General features: G+C 39.2%; 1 protein-coding gene and 1 long non-coding RNA gene across 11 annotated transcripts in view; one reads left to right on the top strand and one right to left on the bottom strand.

The window, feature by feature from the left end:
• LOC102999060 (cyclin-Y-like protein 1) overlaps positions 1–21600 on the bottom strand; it is a 785789-nt gene that overhangs the window by 577175 nt on the left and 187014 nt on the right. The window lies entirely within an intron of this gene.
• On the top strand, positions 8079–15470 carry LOC130707309 (uncharacterized). 2 transcript variants are annotated; one of them, XR_009007214.1, is made up of 5 exons: positions 8079–8166; positions 8353–8430; positions 9172–9315; positions 13869–13967; positions 15172–15470. It is a non-coding gene; the product is annotated as an uncharacterized LOC130707309 (long non-coding RNA). The 2 variants fall into 2 exon arrangements; XR_009007212.1 differs by lacking the exon at positions 8079–8166 and having other exon boundaries at positions 8342–8430.

Raw genomic sequence — 21600 nt, 5'->3', positions numbered from 1 at the left:
GGACACGGCGGCTGCAGATGCGGGCGGGGGATGCTCGGCTCCGACTGCCAGCTCGGCCTCCCGCCCCCCCTCGCGGCCCCCCGGCCCCCCGCAGGCTGTCGGCCCGCCCCAGATGGGCGCGGGGCCAGGGGCTCTGCTGGGTGGAGGGGCCGCCCTGGGAAGGAGCCCTGGCCGGCAGCCCGCGCACCCCGCCGCCGCCCTGGGGCCTCCCCTCCGCACACGTGCGTCCGTCCGGGGCGCCTCGGAGCCACCGCATCGGGAGCCAACCTTAGAGGCAAAACACAAACGCAGAACAGGGAAGGAGAGGATCTCCCAGAAAACTGGAGACCAAAACTATACGGAACACATCTCGAGTGTTATGGGGAAACAAGGGGATCTGTGACTGAAAACATTTACTAAACAGTATTCATTCTCATGACTTGTTTGGGTTCGGACAGAGAAACACGACTTCAAATGGAATAAGCAAGGATGGACTTTTATTTAGGGCAAGAATGTGGTGGGTTTGGGAGTTATAGGTTTACTGCAAGTTAGCACTTCGCAGCCGCTTTCTCTTCAGTGGCTTGTTTCCCATGTCCCTTGTCATAGCTGTTGTGCCCACACCCCCCGTGCCCCCAGGTTGGAAAATTATTTCATTAATCACCACAACAGGAGGCAGATATTACTACCTACAATTTAGAAGGGAAAATAAAGACACAGAAAGAAGTGACTTGCGTCATGACCCACCCCCCCCAAAAAAAGTATCGTGTTATATGGCCCCTTAACTATTATGAATCTGCCAGACTTTCTGTAGCAGACTTCATAAAATTCTAGAAAAATTTTCAGTACCCCGCATAATTTTAAAAACTGAAATCTATTCAAAGCCCTTACAACTGAAACGGGCCCTTGGGAGATTACTAAAATGCCTTCATTTAACAAAGAAATAAATGAAGGCTCAAAATGGGTGAATGACTTGCCTAAGGTCACACAGCTAGTAAGTAAACATAAGATAAACATGTATGAAAATGTCTGAATCAGTCCTAGTCTTTTTGCGTTCTGCTTAAACTCCTGGTGCTTTCAAATAGAGTAATTGTTTAACACACAGTGAAGGCTATAATCTGCGTTAGCACAGAAAGTGCTGGCTTGAATGAGCCTTTGACATCTGTAGGGATTTTGTAATGATTAGTGGAAAGGATGAGGAGGGCCTGGCTATGCCTGGCTATGCCAAGAGGAATGTGATTCCTTTTCCATTACATTTTCCCGAGGAGTCTAAACGTTCTCAGACCCTACCTAGCTTGTCGTGAGCCTGCCAAGACTTGTGACTATTCTAGGTACATACCAGCTTTTGTGATGAAACATAATGCAAAAAATAAAATTTGGCTTGTGAAAGCAAATATTCTTCAACACCAAATATAATCTTTGCACTTTTCAAACAAGAAGGCTGGGATAAGAAAATCAGAACTAGGGCCAACTATAACAGGTGCTAATAAAATTTTTCCATGAACCATTGTGTCCGACTAATCCCTACCCTGACCTGGAACACTTTGGCCATTTTAATGCCAGGCCTCTCTGGGTTATCTATTCCAGGTTAAACGTTCCCAAGTGGATGGCTGATTCAGTGCAATGGAGAGAAGTTCTGCAGGGATTATTCTAAAACTGTGCAAGAATTTCTCTGACAGTCTAGATGAACCAAGTTTTCAAAATGATGATCCAATGAGTTACCTAGCTGAGTAACATCTTCCCAGCTTAACAGGACACTGAAATGATTTCCTCATGTTCAAGGTTCAGGAAATAAATGTAAACTTGCTGTAAATTTAAATTTGTCTTTAGTAACTGATCAATAATCTGACATTGTTTTCATTGTATACATGAAGAAAATGAAGACAAAGTAATTTTTCAGCTGTATCATAATGGTGTTAAACTACATCTATATAGCACGAAAGAAAACAATAGGTGGAGATAATCTTTAATTTGGTTGCTACAGATAGCAAAATCTGATAATAAAGATTTCAAAGCATTATCTTTTTGAATTACTGAATTTAGCCGCTATCTATATTAATCAGAATAAGCACATTAATGTCTTGCTTTTATATTTGATATCACTTAAAATCCCATTTTAATCATTGTGTATACTGAATGACATTTTTAAAGGAAATTAATCTATGTAGTTCTTAAATATCATTTAATTTTCATTAATAGTTCCTCTTGTTCATTTTTCACACTAAACTCCTCTGCTTACTTTAACATGTAACTCAAAGCCCACATTCTACACAAACTTTTTCAAAATGTATCTTATTCATCCATTCTCCAAAAGACTGACACAATCCATGAATCGACCCTAATTTTCACTGAAGTAGTTTGCAAATATTTGTTATAACTTTATTTACCTATCTGCTTTATCTGGTTTGACTACTTGCCGGATGAAGATAGATTTCTATTTAATCCTCACCATAAAAAGACACTATTGGGGCTTCCCTGGTGGCGCAGTGGTTGAGAATCTGCCTGCTAATGCAGGGGACACGGGTTCGAGCCCTGGTCTGGGAAGATCCCACATGCCACGGAGCAGCTGGGCCCGTGAGCCACAACTACTGAGCCTGCGCGTCTGGAGCCTGTGCCCCGCAACGGGAGGGGCCGCGATAGTGAAAGGCCCGCGCACCGCGATGAAGAGCGGTCCCCGCACCGCGATGAAGAGTGGCCCCCACTTGCCGCCACTAGAGAAAGCCCTCGCACGAACCGAAGACCCAACACAGCCAAAAATAAATAAATAAATAAATAAAGTAGCTATACAATTAAAAAAAAAAAAAAAAAAAAAAAGACACTATTGAATGCTAAGGAGCCTGTGAATACTCCACAAAAGATCACCGGCTGCAAATCAGTTTAAGTCACAGACATATAAGAAATGAAACGCAAGCACAGTGATTCAGCGATCTCAGTAATTTTCAAACGATTCTATAAAATGCTGAGATTTCCAATAAAGAAAACAGAAAATTCTTTAATTTATGCCATAACATTCTGGTTACAAATTCTACCACCCAGTGAGGAAATGAGGATGTGACATTAAGAGAAATAATGCATATAAAGGAGGAAATTGTTGTTCTACTTTTGTCAGAGTCCAGATGGGAAGACAGAAACCATACTAGGCATTTCAACAGGGAGAATTTAATATGAGAAACTGGTTCAAAGGGTGTTGGAGAACTGCAAGAGCAAAAATAGGGCAGAGATCCTAACTGCAGGAAGCTTCTGGAAACTGTGGGAGCACAAGGAAGATTCAGTACTATCAGAATCTGGAAGCCCAGCAAAGAGGTCCCCACTGGACTAAGACTCAGACCTCTGAGCTTATGCTAATGGGGCTTGAGCGGGAGTGCCAGAAAGAGCTAGAAACGGAGCCAACTGTCAATGCCAGGGCAAAGGGTCTTTGATGGGATGGCACTGTCAGGAAAAAGTCAACAGGAAGCAAACATAAAGATCCAATTTCTTCTCTCTCCTCCTGCCTAGAATCCCAGCCACCGCATCACACACACAAAAAAGAGTGGGCTTAGAGCTGAGAGACAATAGCTTGATAAAGGGCACTAGGCTTAAGCAGGCTTTCATAACTGGATCATCAACCTCATCTCTAAGAAACAGTAAGCTTTCTATAGAAGTGCATCCTGGGGCATTAGAAAGGGATCGGGTCACTTGCATGAGCCAATAATCCGTTTCTAATACCTAGCGTTCACCCGCTAACTTCCGCATTTACATTGTTTTCCATGACCTGTATCACCTAAAATATTTAGCTGTTGCTCCTTGATCTAAACCATTACTCTTGACCTTTTAACTTTAAAAAGGCAAATTATATCGCTGTTTGTCACCAAAGACACAGTAGTGTTTCTGTGCAGGATAACTACATCTTTGGAATATACTGAAACCCTACCCCTGTGGCCTTAGGGCTGCTTTGGCTTGTTACCAGGAGGACAGGTGGATGGAAGGGCGGGGGGAGATGCCTGTATGTGAGGGGCGGATGCATATGTGTGTACAAGGAGGCCGCTATTGTAAAGAGAAGCACGGCACAAAACTAGGCCAAAAAAAACGTAACCAAGAAACAAAGCTCAAACAGGAACTTGATAAAGAAGTTACTTGTTCTTTTCTTCTTCTTCTTCTTTTTCTTTTTTTTCCCATTAACGTTTTTGGTCAGATCCTTAATGTTATATGAAAACAGAACTATTGCCTGTGAACCAATTTACTAAACAAATAGCAGCTGTAGTAAAACATCTGTTTGGGAAAGAGGAAATATAAACTCATAAAATCAAATGAAGGCAATGCGATTCGTACTTTCACAAATATGTGAATGTTGGACATATGGTGCAGTTTGCAAAAGATTATCAATCATTCTATTAAAAAACAAAGTGCAAAACAGGTATTACTGTGATCTCCACACAACATAATAGCCAGTATCTGAATAAGATTTTAGAAAATGGTATATGAATAATTCTCAGGAATGAGAGGCACCATTCCCATCTCCCTTGCAAAAGAAGTGTTTAAAATGAAAGATAGCATTATATCTAAAAACATTTCTATATATCTATACTGTCACCAAAAGTGGAAAGATTGGTATAATATAAGTAACATAATAAGTAACGTAATATGAAGACTAAATAAAATAATAATAACAATAGGAACGAAAAATCGTATGTGGAACTTGGGAAAGGCATTTGCTAGATTATGCACAGACTTGCCCTCTAGTTCATTAGGGTCAAAGCGATTTGCTTTCTGAGATCAATCATTAGAGGACCTCTACTAAAAATTTCAATGAAACTATGAAAAAGAAAAGTAAGGGAAAGACTGGGTTTCATCCTTATGTACCCAGCCTGGAAGAAAAGCACAAATCAATAAAGAGAGCTTAGATTAAAAAAATGAAACAAAACAAAACACAAAAACATCTTCTGAAGAAGTTGCTGTTATTTTCATAGGAAGGGAAAAGCTGATCTTCTGGTTTGTTTGTACCGCTTTGCTGCCCCTGCTCTCCTTCCTTCTCTTTGATTCACAGAGTTTAAGTTAAAACCAAAGAAAGACATAATACATCCGAAACCAAAATCACATCACTAGTGTATAGCAGATCTGAGAGTGGTAATAAATGTCAGAGCTGTAAAAGCAAAGGCAAGCAGCTAGGTTCCTTTTTTTTTTCTTCCTTTCTTTCCATACTTAAAAGTGAAATACCTAGCTGTTATCTTGGTGCCTGCAGAGCCTCCCCATTGTAGATTCAATAATACAAGAGGCTTCTTATCAGCAGCTGGGGTGACTGATTGGAGCTGTGATATGTTTAGACAATGCACTGTATTTAACTGAATTTACAGATGCCCCAACTCAGGCGTGGTAGTAAACGCCAGAGACTAATAGGAAATTAAACATGTACAATGGACTAACTCCATTTGCTCTCACAGTGTAATGTGTTTAGTTAACTTACTCATAGTCACACTTTATCTTTTTCTCTATGGATTCCCTGGGATATGTTTCAAATTGGCCAGAGATTAAATCTTCTTTTCAATTTTTTTGTTACCATTTTATTGCCGCTTTCCCTTATTATGGGGCCCTCTTTCTCTTGCAGAGATAAGCTAAACAAGATGACCCTCAGTCCTCCCCCACCGACCCAATTATCAGATAGTCAGCAAGGAATGCCAGGCTACAGGATTCCATAATATTAATATTAATATAACATGAGAGGAACAAAAATCAGTCACTTATTTGAAAGCAATGGTGTATTTAACTCATTTGAAATTTAAATGTGAATTTTAATGTACCTGGTATGTAACACATACATACAGAGTGGGAGCAGCATGCCCAGGCCATTCGGAGAATTGTTTTAACTCTTCATTGTTTCATAGATTTGCTCACAAAAACAGCTGCAAGTAGACATGTGTCTACGTGCACGCACAGCCCAACTGTTGAGGGGGAAGGAAGAGTTGTCACAGTGCTCTAGTACTTTCCATCTGGTTAACAGAGAAAGAGGACTTATCGTTAGATAAATCCACAGATGGTTCTGTAGATCTTCTTTGAAAGAGGTTGTTCAGAGAGAACCCTCTCGTTATACGAGAGCCACTGAATCCATAATGGTTTTGTTGTCCTTAGGAAACCGTAAAGAATTTCTACATTCATGAAAGCATGTTACCTAGAGAGCATAAAGGAAATCTCTAGTCTATTCTGATCACATGTGGACTCCTGAGAGGGTTCAAGATAGTCCCATCTCAACGCTGACCACATCCCCACCTGCCCATGACCCTGACCTTGAGAAAAGTGGAGTTACATACTGAAAAAACTGGCGACAAAGGTTGACATGAGGCTACATCATGGTGACCTCTGATTCACTTGTTTATATTTATTATGCGGACAAGCAAAAACATTTTTTTGCATCAGTCTTTCTTACAAAGCCAAGAAGTAAGGAAATCTAGAGCAAACACGATGGTCTGGAAAGGTGGACGGAGTGGATGGTTTCCTGGCAATTTACATGCTTCAAAATCTAAAGAATGAAACTGGACAGAAAGAAGGTACAACATAAACCCTATGTGTACATATTCACACCTACTTCTGAAAGACCAACCCCTGGACCCTACCACTGAGAAGCCCCATTCTGATATACAGGAGACCCAAGCCAGTGACCGTGGCCTTCATTTTACATCATCTTCTCCATTCTCTATTTCCGCAATAGCCCTTATTACTGAGTGCACAAACTATTTTATCAGAATCTTGCATCTAATGAGATGTATAAATATTTAAACAAAATGGAAAAGAAACATGTGACTATGATGATCAAATGCTAAGTGCCTGAATATCAGAGTCCTTTCAATCAATTTTTAAATCGGCTTTTTTTAAAGCAAGGATGGAACCAGATGAAGACACTAAAACCACACATATCCACACAAAACCACTATAACCCCGGCTTATAGAATTAATCATCCCAAAGCATTACTACCCCCATGCCCAGATCCAAACTTTGCTCTGTGGAAAGAGCAAAATGGCATGGAGTACTAATGTCATTTGAAAATCAAGTAATAATCAAATAACCATTACTCAGTAAAACAGACTTCATAGTATTATGAACTGAGCAGTCCAATAAATGTTACTTCTCTTAATCAGTTCTGATTGGTATTTGCTATAGGAGACACAGACAAATCTTTGACCAATCTTTAATTAGTATCACTGATGAAATATTTATTCTTTTAATTTGAATTTAGAAACCCAATAAAGCCATGTTTGCATCTTTTATCAACTTAAATATTATCCTCCTTTATTGCTTTTGTCATGACTGCAGATTCTGAAAATGTTCTCCCGAAACAATGCATATTTCACATATGCATAGTTGCCCTGGTCTCATTGTTTTTAGGGCAAATATTTAATATAGGCATTCAGGTCATAAATTCATTTCAGTCCTCTTTCTGAGGGGATCATGCAGTAGATTTCCTCTAAGTGTCAAGAGAGAAAAGGAAGATATTTTTAGACATCCGAAGACCTTCTTAGGGAATCATAGATTCACCAAATCGTACCTAATCCTCCCTGGAGTTCCGGGGGTTCAATTCACAGAAACGGTGGGGCTGGACAACATTACCGGGCCCTTGTGTCTAGGGCCCAGACACTGAACTCAGAAGCCAGTGTTCTATATTTGGTTCTACAACCGATGGGCTGCCACCTTTAGCTTAACCCGTCTCCCAACCACAGACACAGTTACACAGTTCCCAAGTCTGATGGTTCAATGGGGATTGGAGCTCATTTAAAATAGCAGAAATCACCAAGCATATTATTAAAATCTAATGAAGCAATCAGATTGCACCTTGTTCCAAGAACACCTTTACCAATTTCCTCTAGTCCACAAAACACCTCTGAAATTAGTAATATCCAGAATACTCTAGGAAACAAAACAAAACAAAACACAGGAGGGACTGTATCTTCTGAGAGTTACACAAACAAATAACATAGATGTCCTCTGTATTGCTCAGAGGAATTTGCAGGACTGGAATATCTCCCCTAGTTATTGGTTTTGAATTTTCTTTCACCTTCTCTCTTGCATTCTAGAATCTCCAATGAAAGCTACCTCTTTGTGACAAATCTATTGCAAATGGGTGTTTGTAATGTGTAGAACATCAGATGTTCAAACAAGCTGTGCTTTTTCATCTATTACATGTACTTGATAGCACCATCTACTCTGCTACCTAGAAGTTTCAGGTACACTTACTCCTGAGATTATTATGCATGAGATTATCAACTTTTTCTCAGAAACTGGGTCATACTAGCTTTTGTTTGCTATTGTATATTTAAAACCCAGCACAATGCCTGGCACATAAACATCAAATGAGGAGAACACAGATCTTTTCTCAAGGAAGCCAACACTTAGTGTGTACTTGTCTCTAGGGAACCTTTGATGGCGTCTACCTGGGAGACTGCGCTTCGTCCTTGACACAGCTTCTGCTGCAGAGTCCTGACCTCCAGGTGGGTGCAGACTCTGATACTCCTACATTCTTACTTCTATCCAGAAACCACAAAAACAACAACTGAGGTTTTCATGTTTCCGCAAGATCTGTTTTGTGAAAAAATGCCGAGTAGGATCCCTAACGCTTTTAATCAGGTTCAATAAAACAGAATACTCTGGGATTCAGGACATAATCTTCACTGAAATCCATTTTAGAAGTAACAAGCCTACTTTTTTCTTAAAATAATCTGCCATGAAAAGATAGGAGACACAAATATAAAAATAACCTTATTATTGATACACTAGCTAACGTGTATGTTGTGTATGCTGCCATTTCCTGTCAAAATCTTCATTAGTCGCTAATACTGTCAAACAAAATCTGGGCCCACAATTCTATTTGGTGGTGGCTGTCAGGTTATATTTTGCACATTTCAGTATTATTTAAAAGTACTTTTCCATATTTAGTATATGATGGCTTACTGTACCTTTCCACCGGCATTTATCACCTCTCAAGATTGATCAGTCTCCACGAAAGTGAAGTTCACTGTCACAGAAGGGCCTAGCCCTCATTTATTTCCCTGTACAGTATTTGGTACAGAGCGGAATGTACAATAGTAGATGTGCCTTCAATGTAAAGGTCACACACTTAGAAATAGAAATATAAGTTATTAAAATAGACTTATAATCTTTAAAAACATCAAGTGCCCTTAAAGTCTACATAATTGTACAAAATTCAATGTGTATATTTTCTTTTGCTCCAGGTTCCAAAATGATCCTAAAGATGCTGCCGTCTCCCAAACCAGAATTCCAGTTGTTGGCAGGATTCACCATTGAGTTTAGAAAACTACAGGCTTACAGATCCCCATCAACCAACTTTATCCTTGCCTAATTTACCCATCTCTGTAGTAAGTTAAGTCAATGTAGCTTATGGGGCCTTGAAGGCATTTAAAGGATATTTAGAGGAGTATTTTTTTTTTCTTCATTTGATTTAGCTACAGCATGATAAGACCATGTTAATTTGTTTTTCTTCTGCATCTCCTTACTAATGATTAGGACAGGCTCTAAACATGAATGCTGGAGAGAGAGGTGTGCTGTAAGTGCCTAAAGCGGTGAATTTGGTTCCCACCACCCCATGTTCAGCTCTGCCACTTACTATCTATGTGACTTTGGGCAGGATACCCAAACACTCTATCTCTAAGGATATGAGGATAGTAAGTGCTGCTGAAATACACACACACACACACACACAATCTGTTTACAGTACTGAGTACTTATCAGGTGCAAAGCATTGTCTTAAGATCTTTACATTTACTAACTTATTCCTTACACCAATCCTATGAGGAAAAAAGCAAAGGCAACAGAGCACATAGTGGCTAAGTAAATGCCCAGGTTTTCTCAAACAAAAGTGGTAGAACTGGGATCTAGCTGTTTTACTGCCTCTGAGGGATATAACTAAGATTATAAAAAGCATCTAGGACCAAGTTTGGCACACAGTAGGTCCTTAATATAAATGGTAGGGTCTTCTTTCTCTCTGTCTCTCTCTTCCTTGTGTTTCCTTGTCACAGAAATCAATCGCCAGATTGTCTTAGACGAGCCTGAAGGATAAATTCAACTGGTATAAAGAGCCTAGCCTAGTCACTAGAGATAAAATCTCATGAGTATATATAAATATTAAGCCTACTAACAAATATAATGCACCTATAAACACACACACACACACACACACACACACACACACACACGCACACAATTCAAGTTAAGCCTCCAAAGAAACTTCCTGGAATAACCCTTGCCAATGAGTTTATCATCAATACTGATGGAAAATGGACTCAGGTCACAAACACTATGCTGGGTTTAGGGGCAGGAAGAGAGGAGGTCAGACAAGAATAAAACTTATTGCCTGCCTTCAAGGGCCCAGAATCCACTGGGGGACTCTTTTTTTTTTTTTTTTTTCAATTTTTTTTTTTTTTTTTATGCTGCTCTTTATTTTTTATTTATTTATTTATTTTTGGCTGTGCTGGGTCTTTGGTTCGTGCGAGGGCTTTCTCCAGTTGCGGCAAGTGGGGGCCACTCTTCATCGCGGTGCGGGGACCGCTCTTCATCGCGGTGCGCGGGCCTTTCACTATCGCGGCCCCTCCCGTCGCGGGGCACAGGCTCCAGAAGCGCAGGCTCAGCAGCCGTGGCTCACGGGCCCAGCCGCTCCGCGGCATGTGGGATCCTCCCAGACCAGGGCTCGAACCCGTGTCTCCTGCATTAGCAGGCAGATTCTCAACCACTGCGCCACCAGGGAAGCCCTGGGGGACTCTTTTTAATAACTCACTGTAATATATTTTGTACTACACTAGAGGTATGTAAAAAAAAAAAAAACCTATGGGAATGTAGAGCAAGAAACAATTAATTCTGCCAGAGGATTCAGGAAGTCTTCACAAAATGGAAGTGATTTCTTTGAGACGTGTTGAATTTCTCTAGGCAAAGACACAGGTGAGAAGGGCACTCCAGGTTGAGAGAATGACTAAGCAGAGACACGGAGGCGTGGAGAGCCTGCGACGTGCCAGCAGTCGTGAGAAGAGCGGGGTGGCTAAAACATACCGCAGCTGAAGGAGGCCAGGGAGGTCAACTGGGTTCTAAGTGTGAATGGCCGCTTAGACAACTGGTAGGGGGTTTGGACTTTATCCTGTGCAGTGCGAAAGTCCGGAACAGAAGGCACCGTAGACACATAGACCAATGGAGAGTACTTCATAGCCTGGGTGATAAAGGAAAACAATCTATACTAAAGTAGCAGCAAGGGGAGACTTCCCTGGTGGTCCAGTGGTTAAGACTCTGCGCTTCCACCGCAGGGGGCAGGGGTTTGATCCCCGGTCAGGGAACTAAGATCCCTCATGCCCCATGGCTCAGACAAAAAAATAAAAAAATACAGTGGCAAGGGGGGATGAGTAGAAAGAGATGCAGTCAAAGGATCTTCTGTAGGTAGAATCCACTAGGCTTAGTAACTGAAGAGATGGAGGGGTTAGAAAAAGACGAATGCCAGGAGGTGTCTGATGACAGTAGTCTATAAACTTGATGCTCTGAATATTTACTCTTGCTTGAAAAGAAAGGAAGGGAGAAGGAAAGAAGGGAAGAAGGAAAGTAGGAAGGACTTGCCTTTGAGGAACTGATGCAATTCTAAGGTGCTGTAAAATGGAAGCAGAAGAGTAGACATCCTGAGTTACAGTAAAGGGCACCTAAGGGCACTTGTTGGTGGCCCTACATCACTTCCCAAAATACATACACAATGTAACACAACACCCTTTATCTTCTTTTCTCCATTCCTCTTTCTTCTACCTCCTTCTTCTCCTTCCCTCTTTCCCTTCCCTCTTCTGTGTAGTCTGTCCTAGGCCCAAATACATCAGCAGAGCTTAGCTCTACAAGGTGGGAAGAATCCATAATACTCTGCTCTCTCGTTTCCCTCACACTAACATTAGTGTCACAACCACAATTTACTTGACACTCCTCAGAATCCCATTATAAAAATTCAGGTTCTTCCAAAACTGCTTTGTGGGACTTATTGAACCTAAAAGCTCAGCTATGTTTACCCCTGAGCCTGCGGCCTCAAAGTGGAATAACTTAATAAATGGACGCGGCAGAGACACCTTTATGCTTCCTATGCAAATACTGCTTAGAAAAGCCATTAATGGGAATTATGGAAGGAGAAAGCCAACTAAATACATGGGCCAGAATAAGCAGGATGACTCAGTTGGCCTTCAGGGCCCTTCTCCTCTGCTGGTAATTTTATTAGAACCATTGCCAGTGAAGAAATTTGGAGCTTTTCGAATTGAACTGTAAATTGTTCCTGCTTTCCATGGGATCCTAAAGCAATTTCAGGGGGAATTTTTCTTTGGTTTGTGGAGTGATTCCCTGTGGACTGGGGGAAGTCTTTTGGAAATTTCTGGGTTACTCCTGGGGATTTTTCCCAAAATGGATTCTTCTTTAGAAATAGTTTGGTTATTAATTTTTAAAAATATTGGAAACTTTTTGTATAAAAATGTGTAGCATGTCCCCAAGTTTCTGTTTACAGGAGTCATAAAAACACTATTATAATGGTAATATCTTACAATGGTGGAAATGTTTATACTCATGGTTATAAAACCCTGTATTACTGCTTTGATCTCTGCAGTAAGAAGTTATTGTTTTAAAAACAAGACACTGAATGTGTTTTTGACAATTCTTCATTACCCAATTTATTTTTGGCAGAAGTGCTATAAAGTGTTTCCTTTTTATTTATAAAAATATATTATTTGTGATTCTGGGAAAAAGACTATGAAATGACATGGAAAGCACCTTAAAATGTTTGTCTGTGAGACCACTTAAAGGCTCATAAAAACTATTTTGATGTAACGTTTATTGTGTTCTATCATCACGTCATTCATTTTATTTAAAAGTGCATGCCTCTTTCCACATCCCAATTTTAACAAAATCATCTTTTACTGTTCACATCATGCTCAGAAAACTTCAGGTGGCATTAATAATGCCGCCCATTCACACCTGAAACTAACACAATATTGTAAATCAACTGTGGTTTAATAAAAACAATAAAATAAAATAATGCTGACCGTTCACAGTGGCAATATAAAAAAACTCCTTTAACCTTCTCCTCTGTTGTTTCTCTTGCAGCCAAAGTTCCAACACTAACAACAACAAAATGTTGTTTAAAAGATGATAGATATGGGGAATGACACTCGATACTTTGTAATAACCTATAAGAGAATCTGAAAAAGAATATATATACACACACATATATATGTAAAATTGAATCACTTTGCTATACGCCCGAAACTAACACGACATGGTAAATCAACTATACTTCGATTAAAAAATAAATTTAAAAAAAAGATGATAGATATGAATGGGAGAATTGTTTTTCGTTTTCTAAGAACGATATCTCATTACACTCATAAGCTTTCATTTCATTGTTAGCCTCTTAACCCAAATAGGTTTCCTTTTGCTATTTTCCCTGCTCTGTCACAAGTTTCCCAAGAGAGTCTTTTCTTGGTTTGCAACTCCTGTAGAGTAAAATATCACTTCTGGTGTCTCCACAGGGCCACAATGTCCAGGCTACACGAAATTTGAAGTCCTTTCTCCCTGACTCCACACCCTGCTTTACAAAAACACACCATTTGCAGATCAAAGAGAGACGATTTATGCTTTCATCCAGCTGACGGACGATTAAATTAAAACAGATCAGCAGTGCAGTGCGCGGGCAGGTGGCTCCCACCACCACTGTCGGCCTCAGAGCGATTAAATTGTGGCGGAGATGGAGGGTCTTCCGCTCCCATTCCCGCACTTACAGATCAAACGGTGACAAATGAGATGTTACCGCTCTTGTAAAGCAGGGCGACAATCTGCCAAAATCCAACATAATTTGTGACCCTCTGTGACATCCTCTTTCTCTCTTTTTTTTTTTTTTGACATTTGAATACAGTGATTGTACTTGAGTCAAGTCCATTTAAGTGAATATAGTCAATTCTATCTAAAGGAATACAGCCTGTTAGCGCCAACATGGTAGCTGAATATGTATCTGGTGAGTACTCCAGCGACCCTTTGTGTTAAGTGCATACCATTAACAATGAATTCTGATTTTTTCCAAGTTATATAATTTGATGTCTTGACAGCCCAGACACTTAAAGCACTACTATTTGTTTTAAATGGCTTTATTTTATTGTTTAAATGTCAGTATCAAAATAAAGTAATGCATACAGCCTTGTCAGTTCTAGTACAGGGGGAAGTATTCCCGTTGAGGAGAGTCTTGAAAGAGTTTGTTCTAAAAATGGACTCAAAAGTCAATTGCAATGTCTCTTGGCTGAATCCTTAAATGACTCATGAAACATATTTATACCACATTTTCTGTTTAGCTGGTGCATTTAATAAGGCACTGAGGCATAAACAGCAAAGGGAGCATAGCATCTTAACTTACTGAAGTTGACATCATTGCCAGGTTAAAAAAAAAAAAATTACTGACTATGGAAAATGACTGAGGGATGTTTGATAGAACCCACAGCCCAGATAAATGAACAGACCTCTCCGTGGGCTTTAATTGTAACATCTGCTGAATTATTATAGGTGGCTTAGTCTTAAAGGAAGAAAATAAAAGATTCAAGGCACTGATGGAGGATAGTTTCCAATATTTTTAACTACTAGAATGACAGGGAGAATTGATTCTCTCACCCCTCTACTCCATTCAGACCTGTTTGGGGTTTACGAGCCTGTCACATTTCGGAAAAGCCGTTGACTTTCTACGTCAAAGTGGCTAAAGACTTTTCCCAAAAGACTTCTGTTGACCACAAACTTTTAGGCAGGGTAATGCCAACCTTCAGGGAAATCACTCTGAAATAACTTTGTTTACAAAGAATAAAAGTATATCTAGACTCTTTGAGCACTTTTTTTTTAGGGTTATACTTTAAGGTTCTCGGGCATAAAATGTTTTTCTGCTGTGTAGCTCACTCTGTGATCTGCCAAAGTGGGTGGGCTCAAGTTATTCTGCTCATCCTGGTTTATTTCCTTACCTCTGGACTTGTTTGCCCACATTTTAAAGTAACTGTCCAGCTTGATTACAAGCCCTGTTGATGACTTGGCTTCAGAAACCCAGCTGGCTAAAGAGTAGACCCCAGTTTATGGGATTTCAGAGTAATGAGCTGAGACAGAAACTTCACCTCCATTTTTGGCACACGGCATTGTGATATACACTAATCTACCCTTCTTATGATGGACCTTTATATCCTCTCTAGGTTTTAATGCCTGTCATCACTCTATTGTTACCCAGATGAGGAAAGGGAGAATATGAGCCTCAAGACCTACAGACCTTGTCTATTAAAGCCAGGGTCTCAAGCCAGTCTGAACACATAAGAAGAGCCATGGATTTACTTTCTACAGCCAGGAAAAGGCATTTCACCCCCGAAAAGGGATCCAGCGTCTATGGCCAGCAGCTCTACTGTGTCAGGAGTTACTAGAGGGTCGCTGCAGTGGATGATCACAGAAGAAAGTCTACAGTAAGTCCCCTACACACGAACCTTCAAGTTGCAAACTTTCAAAGATGTGAACGTGCATTCGCATGTCTAATCACGTATGGCGTGAGTGAAACTGCAGCTTGCCCTCTGTCTCCTATCGTTGACGATCCTTCAGCTCTACCATCTCCCACCTTCTCTCCCTCCTCCAGTCAGTAACTCTTCTTGCCTGTTCACTCGATGCCAGCCCCTATATGCCAGCTGTTGTATCAATACTGTGTTATTGTACTTTTCAAGGTACTGTACTGTACTGTAAGATTAAAAATGTTTTCTTTATTTCTTGTGTTTGTTTGTCTTTTATGTATTATTTGTGTGAAAAGTATTATAAACCTATTACAGTAAGGTACTATACAGCCAATTGTGATAGTTGGGTACCTAGGCTAACTTTGTTGGACTTATGAACAAATTGGACTTACAAACGCGCTCTAGGAAAGGAACTCGTTCATATGTAGGGGACTTACTGTATTGGGGTTTGGCTCCACTACTGTGTGTCTGTAGATTTCTAGACTGTAACTCCCACAGAGTTACCCTAACCTGCTGTGTGAGTGGCTTTTGTTATCACTGAAAGCCTACCAACAGGTTGGTAGTTAATATCGTGCTTAGTGAAATAAGCCAGACAGAGAAAGACAAACACTATCATGTCACTTATACGTGGGATCTAAAAAAACAATACAAATGAATGTATATGCAAAACAGAAACAGACTCACAGATAGAATAACCCAGTCGTTATGAAAGAGGAGAGGGAAGGGGGAGGGGCAAATTAGGGGTATGGGATGAAGAGATACAAACTACTGTGTATAAAATAGTTAAGTGACAAGGATATACTGTATAGCACAGGGAATTATAGCCATTATGTTGTAAAAACTTTTAATGGAGTATAATCTGTAAAAATACCAAATCACCATAGTGTACACATGAAACTAACATAATATTGTAAATCACCTATACTTCAGTTTTTATAAAAGTATGTTCTTCTCTGAACCAGTTGGAAAATGGGTATAAAAAAATAGAAAATGCAGGTTTGCCAAATGTCCTCTTCACAGTAATCCTTCCCAAGTCAAAAAATGCCACGTGAAAAATTTTAGAAAGATTGACTTTTATTTTCCCCTTCATCCCATCTAGCACTTTCTCCATATTGTTTATAAATGCAAATAGGTTAGAATTGTACCTATTGTGATTGACAAACAGCAGTCATTGGGGTGGCCAACTGGCCTGCATTTGTTAACAGATTACTTCTACTCCTGTGAGTTCTGTCTGGCTCCTGGGTCTGCAAAGGCCTTTGCTGATTTTATAACCTGCCACAAAGCAACGAGCTGATCTCTATTCCTCACTTTCCTCTCTCTTCTCTCACTTTCCTGCTTTTGATGTAGATTCTCTATTAGACACAGGGGATATAAAGCAGGTGTTCACCTTTGCCTGGAAGTAAGCACAAGGGGAGGAAAGAGGAAGGTGGCAGAAATATTCTGAACTTTAAAATCTTCCCTCTACCTCCAAGATGAGGATAAATGTCCCCCAAAGATTCCCTGAGATACACGCACAGACAGCTCTCCCCCCACAGGGATCTCCTGGCACCTCAGGGCTTTTTTGTTTTTTTTTTCTTTTTCTTCTTTTGATGGAATATAAGACTCTCAGTGTATGTAGAGATCTTTTCAAGCAAGACTACTGTTCTGTATCTGTCAAATGACATCTTTATAAGATAAAACTCATCTGATCTGTTTCTTTTCAACGTCCTCAATGTTTGCTATAATATGTTAATTATATGTGAACTTTCCTACCTCTAACAATTTCTCAGACTTTCCTTAGCTAAAGCTCGCATCTTCCCGTGTAACTTTTCCAGCAACAGAACACAAGTGCATCTGAGTGGCTGATGTTGACCAAACTGGAGACCACTTGAGAATGTCACTAAAAGAACAGTGGCTGAAGCTTATAAATAGGTGACACTATTGATAAAGCATCAACAAAATGCTTCATGCTGTGAAACATAAAGCCCAAGCAGTCATATTGTTAAAAACCTGTTCCTGTGTCTAATGTCTACATAAACAGCATGAACGCAATCTCATGAGCTGCTTTGTTTGGTCTCAAGCTAATGACAGGCGCAGGAGAGGAAACTTTTCCTACTAATTGCTGGTCTGCTTTAAAAACAACAACAACAAAACAAAAAAAAACTTCCGGGGTGTAGGAGACTTACAATGTGAGCAAACATAATATCACAGAGCGGAATTCAAAAGACTTACAATGTGAGCAAACATAATATCACAGAGCGGAATTCAAAAGAATGCCAATTATTTGAACATTCAGCAATGATCACATATTGTGGTCCTTAAGTTTAGACCAATAACATTTTGATAACAAAAATGCTCAACTCTTGGCCTTAACCTCACCCGGCACTTGTTGCTACTGAAAGATTAAGGTTATCTCTCTATGTAAGTAACCCACATTTATGTCCAAAATTATACTATAAAGCAGGAGACTTCTTGGCTAGAATAAAATGGTTTTTAACATCAATTTATTAGTACTCTGAAAATGCAGGTCCCTTTCCCTCAGCTGAATGACTAATGCATTACAAGATTCTGTGATACCCAAACCATTGACTGTCAGAAAGATTTAAGTTCAAATCAACATGCATTTATTCTTTGGTATAGCAATATGGAAGGCTGATGGCATGAATATTTTACAGTAATGTTTCAATATTAAAATCCCCATATTGAGATTCTGGAGTAGCATACAAATTATATTTAACTATCAAAAAATTCATTGAAGTACTTATTAGAGTATCAGTAATAATAGTCATTAAAATTTTATGATCACTTAAAAAAGAGCACTAAATAAAGACAGTTTAGCAAATGCCCTATTTACATATTTTAACAAGACTTACATAGTAATATCAAAATCACATTGAATGTGAGAGTAAAATTAAACTTGCCCTCAAAAGAACAGATACATTATGGATCTACCCTGATAAATTTGCTTGTTTTCCCAATAGTGGGGTGAGTTGCACTCATTCATTCACTCTGCCTTTTTGGACCAGCTGGGATATTACACAAAATATGACCAAGGGTCAGGGGTTCAATCTATGAATTAAGGACAGAATTAACTAAAGAGGCTGTATAGGAATTGAGTCTGCAACCTTAGCCTCCTTTAGCACCAAGTCTGATTTTGCTCGGCTAAACACTTACACATGGACATCACCTGATTTACATATATGTAAGTAAAGAATATGTATATAACTTCTCCCACATATATATGTATATATATAGGTGGCTCACTTTCATTTAAAACCTTTTAGAATATTTATGCAAGTTCAAGTCCTTAAGCATTTTGATATATAAAATATGAAGCTGATTTTTCACAGCATTTTAGAAAGCTGATGAAAATCATTTTCAAAACTATGGGCCCTCACACTTTGCACCTCGATCCAGTGTAGACCATAAAACTAAAATATTAGTGGGATTTGCTTTCTTTACCTTACATGTGTAAGGTTAAGTGTGATCACTGTAAATTCAACGCACTTGAGTAAACAGTAGGCCAGCAGAAATTCTCAAGGAGAGATATATGTAGGTACTCAGGAAAGATGGGTGGCCTGGGGTCAACAACCAAGTCTGCTGAGAGTAGCCGTGCCATTGACACAGGTCACTTTGGTTTCCTTGGGACGAGTGATTTACTGGCAAACACATTCAGTAGAACCCGTTAGGATCTATCAGAATTTGAGGCTCATGGTGGCCAATTCATTTGACAAGACATGCAGCACCACAAAATCCAATGAGGAATAAATAGGCCACGCCATATATGAGTCCTTAGCTATTTTCCTTGTTTTCCTGTCTAGTGACTTTACAAAATGTCTAACACTATCAAATCAGAAAAGTGAAAGACTTCCTAATATCATACCGTTCTGATTGTGTGTGTGTGTATACACATGCTCATGTGTATGAGAGAGGAAGATAATTATAGAAATTATAGATTCTTATAATCAGAAATTTATAGAAAATATGAAATACAAAATGTCAAGTGATGCATTCTGAAGTATTATCTAAAGAAAAAAAGAAAAAATATCAGAACTTTTTGGGACCGCCTTCATTCTATGGTGGTAACAAATTCATCAAAAAGCCCATGATCACCATTGTTCCTGTTTCCCTTCTTCAAAGAAATAGGAATTAAGGTCTCTCACTGTCATTGGCTGCCAAATAAGTTTCATGCACCTTATATGGCAGCTATATTAGCTTTAGAGGTAGGACATTAACTTTTTCCTGCAAGAGTCTAGCTAATGCCAAGCAGGAGTTCTGTATTCTGAAAGGCATGACTGGTGACAGAGGACAAAAGACCACAAACAATAATTTGCAATGTATTTGGGCCCTTCTTCTGAAGTATCTTCAGCTTCCCAATGATCTTTTTTGAGCTTAATATCAAAATTCAATTACATCTTTCACGACACAGAGTGGTTTGTTTAGTTGAAGAGTTAAAAGATACCCAGAATGACCTGATAACTGAATAATCCACAGAGAACACCCAATACATGTGGCTAGCAGAGAGTCAAATTTAACTCACAATATCTAGTCAGTAAAATACCTAAAAATGTTTTTAAACTGAAAAGTTCATTCAATTTGAATTAGAGAAACCTTGAATACCTAACACTGACTCAAGAAGATCCAAAGCATACAACCTTCTTCATTTCATGGTCCTTCCCAACGTTTCAAAAATTAAAGAATAAGCCCTTTTGATATTAAAAAAGCTCTTCATACATGTAGAATTGGTTTTTTTCATATAATTAGGAATGCTCTACTCTATAGTAACAGATGGTAGAATATAGTCTTTAAAAGCCTGGGCTGGGAAGTCAATTTCTGGTTTGAATCCCAGCCCTGTAATGTACCCATGTGATTCTGAACAATTTACTTAATATCTTTGTTCCCCAATTTTCTCATCTACAAAATGGGTTAAAAATAGCACCTAATCCTTAGTGTAATTTTGAGGATGAAATGACTTAATATACATAAAGCTCTAATTGTAAACCATCACTATTTAATACATTTTAGATCAGCCCATCACAGAGCCAATTTGCCAGTTTAAATGCTATGCTGCCCCCAGAAAGTCCTACTCAGTCTTTTATATTCATTCATTCAATTGTTCTTATTCTCAAAGAGTTTGGACAAGGACACACCACCAAGCTAATGTCGAACCAAGAAAAAGAACTAATGAGGCCTACTCTTGACAGTAAGTGTGTACTTTGGTGGGGTGGAGTAATTACTTAAATAATATAAGTCAATCCTTCCTTCACTAATTCTAATTCATTCACATTACACTCTGGCACAAAGTGAATAAGGAGTTTAATCACTTATATGTGACCTAGGAAAATGTTGACAGTGTTTGACCTCAAGGACAAAAAATATAAATATTTACAAGAATGTACACTTTTATAAGATAGTTATCTCCTCTCATCCATGGTCCTTTGATCTGTGACTATAGTTACCATTTGGAACATCTACTGAAATATCCTCCATTTTCAGAAAATAGTTCAAGGCAGAGCAGTATTTTGAATGATGCAGAAAAGAGGACTGATCTTTAAACACGTTTGGCTCACCAATCTGAAATCTGCTATTCCTTGAGATAGTATCAATATTGACATAAAGTTTGGACACCAGATGTCAAGATGCAGGGTGTTTTCCAATGAAGACTCCCATCTTATTTTGCTTTTACATCAGCCAATGAATATGGATTAGACTGGAAGCAGCCCTGGATATGTATCCACAGCAGAAACTCACTGTAAGTGGCATATAAGTGAGATTTATGTATAAAATTTTGCATACTTATTCTAGTCTAAAGCACTCAAAGCACTAACCTTGACCTACCCTATCCAGTTGGGCAAAAATCCAATGTATTATTCGATTTCAATAATTTTCTTTTCTTTAAGTTTCATTGGAAAAGTATGCCTGCCTACCTCATATAGTACTAAAAGATACATCCTAGTGATATGTGCTTAAAAGGCTTGACAAAGAGGTACAATATTGAGGGCCACATACAGTAATTATTCCATACATCCAATCAAATATACCATTGGTCGCAGCCTTGTGTGTTGTTACCAGGTGAGGGGAAAGGAGATGCAGAAGGACCTTAACCAACACGTACAGGTAATGTTATGATAAAGCCACGCCCCTTAGAAA

Source organism: Balaenoptera acutorostrata, chromosome 1 (genome assembly GCF_949987535.1).
Source record: "Balaenoptera acutorostrata chromosome 1, mBalAcu1.1, whole genome shotgun sequence".
In the NCBI taxonomy this organism is placed as follows: Eukaryota; Metazoa; Chordata; class Mammalia; order Artiodactyla; family Balaenopteridae; genus Balaenoptera; species Balaenoptera acutorostrata.
This window is presented reverse-complemented; position numbering and strand designations above follow the sequence as displayed.